The sequence below is a fragment of the Columba livia genome, chromosome 2, assembly GCF_036013475.1.
Source record: "Columba livia isolate bColLiv1 breed racing homer chromosome 2, bColLiv1.pat.W.v2, whole genome shotgun sequence".
In the NCBI taxonomy this organism is placed as follows: Eukaryota; Metazoa; Chordata; class Aves; order Columbiformes; family Columbidae; genus Columba; species Columba livia.
The window spans coordinates 67,153,567-67,164,446 of NC_088603.1; the positions used below are offsets into that span (position 1 = coordinate 67,153,567).

Consider the following 10,880-nt stretch of genomic DNA (forward strand, 5'->3'; position numbering starts at 1 on the left):
TTAGCATAGTACAATTCTGCAATACAGCGACCGGGTTGGTCGTGCTGCTAAGACACCTTGTCCAAAGATCTGCAGCTCTTGCTCTTTGCTGAAGACAAAAGGCCGATGAGTCGGTTCCAGCAGAGGCAAACCAAATCTAAGCACTGACAGGGCTGCAGAGCAAAATGGCCCCGCAATGGGGCCTCGTGGCCCCGGGGGCCGCCATGCCGGCCACCGCAGCGGCCGTTGGGGACGCCACGAGCCTCTGTGATGGCAGTTGGAGCACAGCTGTGCCAGCTGCGCCATCGCTCCGAGAGAAGAGGCCGCAGACGACAGCGCCGGATCGACGCGAAGAAGAGAGAGGAGGCTCAGGGACCCCCTGGGATGGCTCCGCCGCCCAAACGGCGGCTGCCTGGCGGGAGCAGCAGCACCGCCCACAGGCAGGAGGAGCCCATGGAGATTGACCCACCCCGGGAAGAGGCGGAGCCCATGGAGGTGGATCCGCCTCGGCAGGAGGAGGAGGCGATGGAGGTGGATCCGCCTCAGGCAGGGCTGCTGGGGCCCAGCACCAGCATGGCCGGACCGCCTCCGGCGCCGCAGTGCCCTAAGCGCCGCAGGACGGCCGGGGGCTCTCCCAGAGCCCCCAAACAGGCGCCTGGCCGCAAGCGGCGCCGCCCCCGCAGCCGCCACTAGCCACCTCCGGGGGATGGGCCGGACCAGCAGCCGCTCTGGAGCCACAGGTGAGCCCGGCTTCCCAGCCCGCACCCCCGGCCCTCATGCCGGGGCATCTCCTCTGCCCTGGGGCCTGGGGAAGAGGCGAGGAGGGTCGCTGCCATCTTCTGCTCGGCAGCCCCAGAGCACCGGGAGGAGTCCTCAGGAGCCACCACACAGCGGGGGACAGCGCCACAGACGCCAGGACACCCGAGGACAGCGCTGGAGCTTGCCTTCAAGGCAAAAGGTTTTCACATTGCACAAATCATTCAGACTTTTCCTTTCGCTCTCCTTCTCCCTGTAGGCAGACTAGAGAGTTAATAGAAATATGTAGATATAGAAAATAAAAGCTAGATGTATGTGTCTGTGCACAGAAGCCCACTGGAGACCGCCAGAGACCGTCGGGGACAGAAGGACACCGTGGGATCTGCACCTTGCCTTATAAAAGGAGAAGTGTGGAGACTTGGAGACGAAACCTGACGAGGTATGCTTGTTATTCAGAGCCTGGTCTTTTGGAACCCTTCTCTTACTCCTCTGATTGGGTGAGATGGAAGGGTCTCCTTTACTTAGGTGTTCTCTGCTCCTCCTCTCCCTCCCCTCTTGCTGTTTTCCTCCGTCATCTCTGTTGTGTCTTCTTGTTGCATTCAGTAATTCTCATCTCTGGCATTTTGGTTTTTTTCCCAGGCTCGGTCAGGAATTCTTGACAGGACTACCGGAAGGAGTGTTTGAAGGTCAGAGGCATTTGGGCACTCTCGGCAGTCCGGGAGATGGCTCCGGCTCAAGGTAGGACAGGGTAGGATAGGCTAGGGCTTGGGCAGGTCCTGGGGGGCGTGAGCAGCCTGTGCATGGGACGAGGAGCCAGGTCTGGCTCACATGCTCAGGGAACAGCCGATCGCCAGCACTGGGGTCAGGAAGGAATTTTTTCCCCCGGGGCAGATTGGCACTGGTCCCCGGGGGTTTTTTGCCTTCCTCTGCAGCACTGAGCACGACCACTTTGCAGAGCTCCTCTGGGCCCTTTTGGCTCGGTTCCTGCCTGCTGCTCAAGCACCAGGAAGATGGCCTCTCGTGCCCCGCAGCTGGGGGGAGGAAGGCTTTTTTTCCCCCCGAGGTGGGACAGCAAGCGTCTCCGGGGGGTTTTTTGCCTTCCTCTGCAGCGCTGAGCACGGCCCCTTGCCACGGCTTCTTTGGGCCATTTGGGCTGGGCGCCTGCTGCTCCACGAGGTGGCCCTAAACTTAGCTAGAACAGCCTATCCAAAGCAGCATAGACCTACTCACCTGAACCAACCGTAAAGAAGTGCAAGGAACTAACCAGCCTTCAAGAAGCTAAAATAAACTGAACATAAACACTTGTATGCCTTGTGTTTTGTGTCCTTGAAAGTGTTTTGGAGTCGGGAAAGGGGGGAGTCAGGGAGAGTCGGATGGACGTTGGGGAAGCGGGACGGCGGGGGGGGGAAGGAGGCGGGACGGCGGGGGGGGGAAGGAGGCGGGACGGCGGGGGGGGGAAGGAGGCGGGACGGCGGGGGGGGGAAGGAGGCGGGACGGCGGGGGGGGGAAGGAGGCGGGACGGCGGGGGGGGGAAGGAGGCGGGACGGCGGGGGGGGGAAGGAGGCGGGACGGCGGGGGGGGGAAGGAGGCGGGACGGCGGGGGGGGGAAGGAGGCGGGACGGCGGGGGGGGGAAGGAGGCGGGACGGCGGGGGGGGGAAGGAGGCGGGACGGCGGGGGGGTAGGAGGCGGGACGGGGGGGGAAGGAGGCGGGAAGGAGGCGGGACGGGGGAGATACGGTGAGGGGAAGCGGGACGGGGGGTAGAGGCGGGACGGGGGCGAACCGGACGGGGGGGGATGGTAGATGCGGGACCGGGGGGTGGACGGGAGGGGCGGGGAACGGAGAGGCGGGAGATGGGGAGGGAAGCGGGAGAGAGGGAGACGGGGAGAGGCGGGAGGGGTGGAGACGGGGAGGGGGGAGACGGGGCGAGGCGGGAGTATGGGAGAGGCGGGAGGGGAGGAGACGGGGAGGGCGGGTGGACGGGGGGAGAAGGGTATGGCTGCCCTGAACCGATCACCCCCTAGAGATGAAGTCCAAGGGAGACACCACTCAGCTGGCAAATATTCCAAAAACACGTTTTGCTCACAGATCTTACAGCAAGTTTTCCCTCAGCAAACAAAAGATTAAACAGCAACAACAAGCAGAAATAATACTCACAAGTCTGAACCATCTTCTACGGGATTTTCCCGTACCGGCCGACACCGCCGGACCCGGCGGGCACACCCGCTGCCCCCGCTCCAGCTGCCCGCCAAGCGGCGGCGCCGGCCCCGCCACCCACGCGTGCCCACAAGCGGCCTCGCCCTCCCCGCCCGCCCGCCCGCCGGGCACAAGACGGACCCCAGCGCAGCCCAGCCCGGGCACCGGGAGAGCCGCCTCCCGCAAAGACCGACCCAGCAGCCCCGACGAGCGGATGGCGGAGCCGTCGCTCCTCGGCCCCGCCCCGTGTTCCGGTAAAGGCGGGAACGAGCGGGAGTCGCGCGGTTTGGCTGCTCCCGAGAGAGAGTTGGAGGAAAAACTCTTCCCGCCCCCTGTCCCTTCTTCTCCAGCCGGGCAGCCCCCTGGAGCTGCCGCCGCTACAACCGCTGCCGACAGCCCGGTGGCCCCGATGTGCCACCCCGCCCTTCCATCGGGCTTTTTCTTGTGCGTGGAGTGGCCGGTGGAGACTTTTCCGTGCTGTGTGTCACAGCTACTTGATGTGCTGATTTTTTTCCCACCCTATTTTCTCATTAACTCACAAGAAGGTTGTGGCAAGAACACCCGTTTCCGGAAACGCTTGAACATCCCTAGAATTGGCTTGGAGCCAAAAAAGCACTGTCTCTTCAAACACGTTTTGCATTCTCCACACTACAGCACTAAAGAAAATCGGTGTTTCCACTTCCACGGCCATTGCACATCCTGTGGCGGGTCAGAGTCCAGAAGCACCGAGCCTTCATAAGCTCTGTCCTCTGCCTCGGAGGGTGACGCTCCCTCCAGAAACGCCCCCGCCTCTCAGAGGAGGGACAGACAGCTGCTGCTGTCCCGGGGCTGCAGGCTGGGCTCTCAAACGAGCCGAGTTCCCAGGTCACTCCCAACAACTCGGCTTTCGGCTCCTGGAGCGAAATGCAACCTTTGCAAGCACCTGATGCCGCTGCCCTGCTGGGCTGGGCACAGGAGCCCTTCGCCGTGACCAGGGCAGGGAGATGCAACGCTGGGCTTGACTCGCTGCGGAGCTGCAGGGCTGCTGTGCCATCCGGCAGCAGAGGGGGATGAAGTGCCAGCTGGGGCAGTGACAGGGACTGTGCCAGTCAGCGCAGGCAGGTGACAGGAACAACCGCGAAGCCACTAATGAAATGCAAAGAGTACAGCACGGGAAAGAGCACTGGATCAGCACCCGGTGGATTGTCCCTTCGTTTTCTGTTGACTATCAGTGTTCTTTATTGAATTATTGATTTCTTTTTACTGATGTATGGTTGGTCATATGCATACGTTTGGGGATTTTTTGGATATTCGTTTTCCTTTCTTCACTGTTTTTGCCAGTGCCTAACCAGACTCTCTTGAATGGAGCTTGGGACTTGATACAAGGCTTCGTGCAAATTTGGAAGCAGAGGGACCAGGGGATGTGTCTCCAGCAATACTACAGCGTGTTTCAAAAACACGGTCCCAATTTCACACGCAGAGTGATTTCCAATTGGGTCCATCTTTCCGAAACATCCTGTGCCTGGGGAGAGTTGTGGAAACAAACTTGAGATGGGTCCTATGTTACCTCTGTTCCTGCTCCTCGTCCCATAGTGCCGTGGCGGGATTCCTCCTCTGAGGGTGGTTCTTTTGAAGTAAATAAAACGTCTGTTGGAAGGAATTGTGGGAATTCAAAGACATGGTTCTTACACCTTTGGACAAATGTTTGCGTTAAAAACGGAGGCAAATTTTCTCTCCTTCTCCCTATATATGTGTATGCAGACTGTATAGTTTATAAAGACATGTAAAAATAGAAAATTAAATCGATAAATGTGTGCACACGGAAGCCCACAGGAGACCACCGGAGATTGCTGGAGATTGCAGGAGACCGTCCGGAGACCGAAGGACACCGCTAGAAACCACAGGACACCATTGGCTCTGTGTCTTGGTTTAAAAAGGAAGAAGGTTTTCACATTTCAGCAAACAATTAAGACTTTGGTTTTCTCTCTCCTTCTCCCTATATGTGTGCCTATGGACAATATAGTTTAGAAAAATATGTACATATAGACAATAACAGCTATAAATGCAGGCACAGAGAAGCCCGCTGGAGACCGTGGGAGACCGAAGAAGGCCGCTGGAAACCACAGGACGCCACTGGAGAACGTCGGAGACCAAAGGACACCGTGGGACCTGCACCTTGCCTGAAAAAAGGAAAAGTTTCTTAACATTTTACAAATACTTCAGCCTTTTCCTTTCTCTCTCCCTCTGTAAATACTAGAAATGCAGTACGGGAGGAAGGGAGAAAAAGTCGTCTTTTGAACTTACAATCATTATGATGCGATCTGCTACAATAATCGATTTTGGCATTAAAAGTAACACGCTCCTAGTAAAACGTGCTCCTCTAGTAAAAAACCACCAAAGATTTGTATCAGTTCTAGTGTAACATTGTATCTGCTGAGACTGTGGCTTCCCTAGATGTCAGCTGGGGAATAGAGAGGCTGCAGGAAAGTTCGTTGACAGAAAGTGGGAAACGTGGATTTTTTTTCCCAGTTAACTTTTTCTTTCCCCTTTCCTCTTCTTCCCACCCCTGTTTAGGCTCACGACCTTCCAAAAGCTGTTGCGGCAGATCACACACAGGTCCCTGCCGTTTGCTCGAACTCTGTAACACCATCAGGCAGATACGTTCTTGGGATATTGTCTTGCGTGCTGCTGGGCCAAGAAGTGACACGAACGCCGTGTAAACACGGGCAGTGATGGCTCCTGGTCAGCAGTCACAGGCTGGCCTCAGTAATTGCTGTGAGACTAATCCCACACAGGAGCAACAGTATATGCTTCTGCCTTGTCAGCTTCATGAACAGGGCAAGTGGAGGGGAAAAATGCTCTTCTGTTAACTTCAAGTCATCACCTATGCTATCTGCAGCAATAATCGATTTGTTGAAAAAACTGGGAAACTTTGATTTTTTTTTCCCCCATTAACCCTTTTCCCCCCCTTCCGCTTTTTCCCATCCCTGTTTAGGCTCACAACCTTGCAAAGGCTATTGCAGCAGCTCACACATTTCTTCTGAAGCATCCAGATGCTGAAATGAGGCAGAGAAGTGTGGCCTACTGTCAGAGCAGACCTGAGGCTGAGCAGCAAATGAGAGACGTGGAGACAGAAGCTGACGAGGTATGCTTTTGATTCAGAGCCTGGTCTTTGGGAACCCTTCTATCACTCCTCGGATGGGGTGAGATTCAAGGATCTTGTTTGCTTACGTGTCCTCTGCTCCTCCTCTCCTTCCCCTCTTGCTGTTTTCCTCCGTCATCTCTGTTGTGTCTTCTTGGTGCATTCAGTAATCTCTGGCATTTTGTTTCTTCTTCCCAGGTTTGGGCAGGAATTCGTAACGGGGCTGTAGGAAGAAGTACTGGAAGTAAGGCTGGACTGGCAACAAATCCACACTGTGTTTTGGCAAAAGAGGGACACGGTTAGGTTGATTACTCCCCTGTCTTGTAGATGACAGGGACTGATTTGGGGCCAGCACCCCAAAGGCTTCCTCCCAAAGGTGCTGGGCGGAGTTGGGGTGGGCGGGACTGCACACGCGTGGCTCTGTCACCCCCGTGTCACAATGCCAGCACCCGGCAATGCAGCGCTCACAATGCCCCGAGCAGGACCAAAAGGAGCAGCCGGGTCCCGTGTCCACTGCCAGAGCTGGCCCGGGGGCAGCCGCAACACATCCCACAGGAAGCACTTGAGGAGCTGGTGGAATCACAGGGCAGGGGCTGAGGGAGGAAGAGCTTGCATGAGGCTGCTGGAGGTTCTCCACTGCAAGGTGATCTGCGGGCAGGGCCACCATCCAAGCTCAGCTCACGGATGGAAATCCTTTTGAGCTGGATAGCAGTGGAGAGACCAAGGGCATTTCTTCTGTGCTTGCAACACCCACTGGTGTCCCACCAGGCACAGGAAGGAGTCTTGCCCCCAAGGACCATCAGCTCAGAGGCATTTGGGCACTCTCGGAAGTCCGGGAGATGGCTCCGGCTCGAGGTAGGACAGGGTAGGATAGGCTAGGGCTTGGGCAGGTCCTGGGGGGCGTGAGCAGCCTGTGCATGGGACGAGGAGCCAGGTCTGGCTCACATGCTCAGGGAACAGCCGATCGCCAGCACTGGGGTCAGGAAGGAATTTTTTCCCCCGGGGCAGATTGGCACTGGTCCCCGGGGGTTTTTTGCCTTCCTCTGCAGCACTGAGCACGACCACTTTGCAGAGCTCCTCTGGGCCCTTTTGGCTCGGTTCCTGCCTGCTGCTCAAGCACCAGGAAGATGGCCTCTCGTGCCCCGGAGCTGGGGGGAGGAAGGCTTTTTTGCCTTCCTCTGCAGCGCTGAGCACGGCCCCTTCCCACGGCTTCTTTGGGCCATCTGGGCTGGGCGCCTGCTGCTCCACCAGTTGGCCCTAAACTTAGCTAGAACAGCCTACCTAAACCAGCACAGAACAACTCACCTAAACCAACCTTAAACAACCTAAACCAGTCTGCCTTCAAAAACTTCAATCAGCCACCTACAACCTAAGCAGAACCTTAAACAATCTACAACAAATTACCTAAACCAACCTAAACCAAGCAAGAGAAACCAACCTAAACACCCTAAAACAAATCTACCCAAACCAAATGATCTAAAAAATCCTACCTAAAACAATCTAAAACTACATAAACCGGCATTTCTCAGCCAACCTCAAGCAACCTGTAACCAAACAAGCTAAACAAACCCAAACCAACCAATCTTAACCTAAAACAACCATTAAACAATCTCAAACAACTTCAAAACAATCTGATAAAGGATAAAACTACCTAAAGCAACCCATCTAAACCAACCTCAAAAACAGGAAATCGAATGACACAACCTGACCAAAATGACCTCAAGCAAACAACCCAAAGCTAAATAGAACCACTGAAACCAGCCTACAATCGCCAAGCTAAAAACCAATCTAAATCAACTAAACTTCAACAACGAAGCTAAAACCCCCTAAAAAACCTCAACAACCAAACTCCAACCACCAGCCACCCTACCCCATGCAGTGTCTCACTTGGATGTGTCTGCAGTCTTGGAAGCTTGACTACCCCAGGTTCTCCTACAAATGGACCCTGAGCTTGTTTGGAGGTTCTCAAGCACAGCGCAGCTACCGTATCCCCTTGACCTAGCAATGGTTCGCCTCTAGCGGGGAAGGTCGTCCTCTTTGAGCAAGGCAGGGAAACACGTGGAGCAGGGAAGGAGGACGGGGACATCTGCTGAGACAGCACAAACAGCCCCATCGAGCCTGGTGATTAGTGGGGGGACGCATGTCCCAGCGAGATTGCAGTCACATCCAAATCATCCAGACACAACCTAAAACCAACAAAACACCATGTAAATCTAACCAAAGCACCTAAAGCACCCTCAACAACCAATCTAAACCACCCCAACCTGAAGGAACCCACCTTCAAAACATGCAACGTAAATAACACTGCCTAAAACAACCTACCAAAAAGGAACTAAACCAACCTAAACCAAACAACCTGAACCAACCTCAACAGAAACCCTTCAAACAACTTAAACAGTGTAAACCAAACCTGCCGAAACCAACCTACCTGAAAACACAGACACCCACCAACCCACCTAAACCGCCTACTGAAAACAAACAACCTAAAATAACCAACCAACTTAAAATCATCTAAACAAACCTAAACCAAACTACTGAAAACGGCCTCAACGAAAACAGCTTCAGATACGCCACCTACAACAACCAACGGAAGACACCTTCAACCAAAAATCACCTACATCAAGCAACCTGAACCCACCAGCCTTCGACAACCAGCCTCTCACAACCACCCTCAAAGAACCTGCCTCAAACCAACCTCAAACGACCGCAACAAACTGAACCAAGCTCGTAAAACCAGAAACCTCAACCAAACTAACGCAACCAGTGCTAAAGAAGTGTCAGAAAACAGCACCAACCAAAGAACCCAGCCAAACCAAGAAAAGTAAACCTCCAAAGCTAAACAACATAGATCAGCGGTAAGAAAATCACATCACACAGCCTAAACCAACCCACCTAAACTAACCAACCGAAACCAAGCTAAACCATCAAACCTGAAACAAGCAATCTAAGACCCCCTACCTCAACCAAACTTAAAAACGTGTAAACTGACCTAAACCAATCAAATGAAACCAACTTAGAAAAACCCAACAAAACCAAAACAACAATGGAAACAACATCAACAACAGAAACAGAACACCAAACAAGGTAGAAAGAAACAAGCAAAACCCAAGCAAGTTACAGACCAAGAAGGCAGATGTAGGAAGCAGCACGCAGAGATGTTGCATGGGGACCCAGTGCTTTGGAGCAGCCACTGGTGTCCTGTCAGGAACAGGAAGGATTCGCAGCTGCCACTCGGCACCTCTCCCTGCGGGCAACACCAGCGCCTGGCAGGGACCAGAGCGCTTCTCGTGCACCCTGCCCAAGAAGCACAGCAGCCAAACAAGGTGTGCAAGGCAAAACATCTGCTCGCCATCGCTACATGTGATGCTTTGGAAAAGATCCCACAGTACCACATACCTCTTCTTTGGTGCATGGTCAGTCCCGCGCCTCATTCTCAAGGTCCTCCCTCTTCAGGAACCTGGCAAAGCTTGGCCTCCATTCCTGCTGCTGCTCTCTGCAGCTCTGGGACTTGCCTTTGCCAGCCCGCAAGGGCTGTTTGTTCGAGCTAAACTGAAGAATGCATCAGCCTGCTCCTGGCTACACGTGGGCTTGTGTTAAGGATTGTGAGCATTGGCTCTGAAAAAGAGTGAGAAACGGAAATGACATGGAATAACAGAACACGAAAAAACATAAAATGAAGTAAATTAAAATAAAATAAAACAAAATAAAATAAAATAAAATAGAAACACTTGTATCCATTGCGTTTTGTGTCCTGGAAAGTGGTTTTGAGGGAAGGGTGAAGGAAGGGAGAGGGAAAGGGGACGGGCAGGGGGGAAGGGAAGGGAAGGCAGAAGAGAAAAGAAAGCCCTGACAGAGCCCTGAGGGCTCCGTGCCCGGAACTGTGCGGGTTTGACTGAAAGTGAACTCATTTTCTTCATGGAGTGAGAAACCTTTCAGTTAGTTTGAGAACACGAGATAAAAACATTAGCTCTGTGCTGGGGTGTTAATTGCGCCGGTCTGAGAGCCAAGGACATTCTGACTGCTCTGCCCACAGATGTGACGTATCGGGGAAGGGGGACAGAGATGGGACAGAGCTGGACTGACATCCAGGCTGATCGATACGAGTATTTCATCCCATTAGCGTCACGGTCATTATTTAAGGAGGGAGGGGATCTCTCTCACTCTCTCAGGCGTGCAGTGTAAGCTTGATAAACTGGCCACATGGGTCAAGAAAGCCACCTGGCAACCAAACAGACCCCTTGCACTCTTCCGCTCAGCACATCAAGATTTGCCCTCTAAGTCTCGGCAATTTCTTGAATATCACCAATAATCAACACAGGTTTCAAATAGCAACATGGCATGACAAAATAATACATACTTCTCTTTAAGTCCGCTCCTTTTTTTAAATCTTTGCCTAGACCTTCAGGAAATGTCAAACTAACTACCGAGCAGTTCAACACGCAACCCACGCAAAATAAAGGCGACCCATGAGGAACCCCGTTACAAGTATCAGTCGTGCAACTGCTACTCTGTGGCACGGCTGCCCTGAACCGATCACCCCTAGAGATGAAGCCCGAGGGAGACACCACTCAGCCGGCAAATATTCCAAAAACACGTTTTGCTCACAGATCTTACAGCAAGTTTTCCCTCGGCAAACAAAAGATTAAACAGCAACAACAAGCAGAAATAATACTCACAAGTCTGTGACTCACAAGAGGGCTGTTGCAAGAAGGATTTCTGGAAACGCTTGAACATCCATAGAAGTGGCTTGGAGCCACAAAAGCCCTGTCTCTTCAAACACGTTTTGCATTCTTCACACTACAGCACTAAAGAAAGATCAGAATCCCTTA

General features: G+C 53.6%; 1 long non-coding RNA gene across 2 annotated transcripts; it reads left to right on the forward strand.

Annotated features, from left to right (window-relative positions):
• On the forward strand, positions 1–2,042 carry LOC135578814 (uncharacterized). 2 transcript variants are annotated; one of them, XR_010470935.1, is made up of 4 exons: positions 1–719; positions 830–937; positions 1,065–1,174; positions 1,375–2,042. It is a non-coding gene; the product is annotated as an uncharacterized LOC135578814 (long non-coding RNA). The 2 variants fall into 2 exon arrangements; XR_010470934.1 differs by having other exon boundaries at positions 14–937.
• Positions 2,043–10,880: the final 8,838 nt, after the last annotated feature.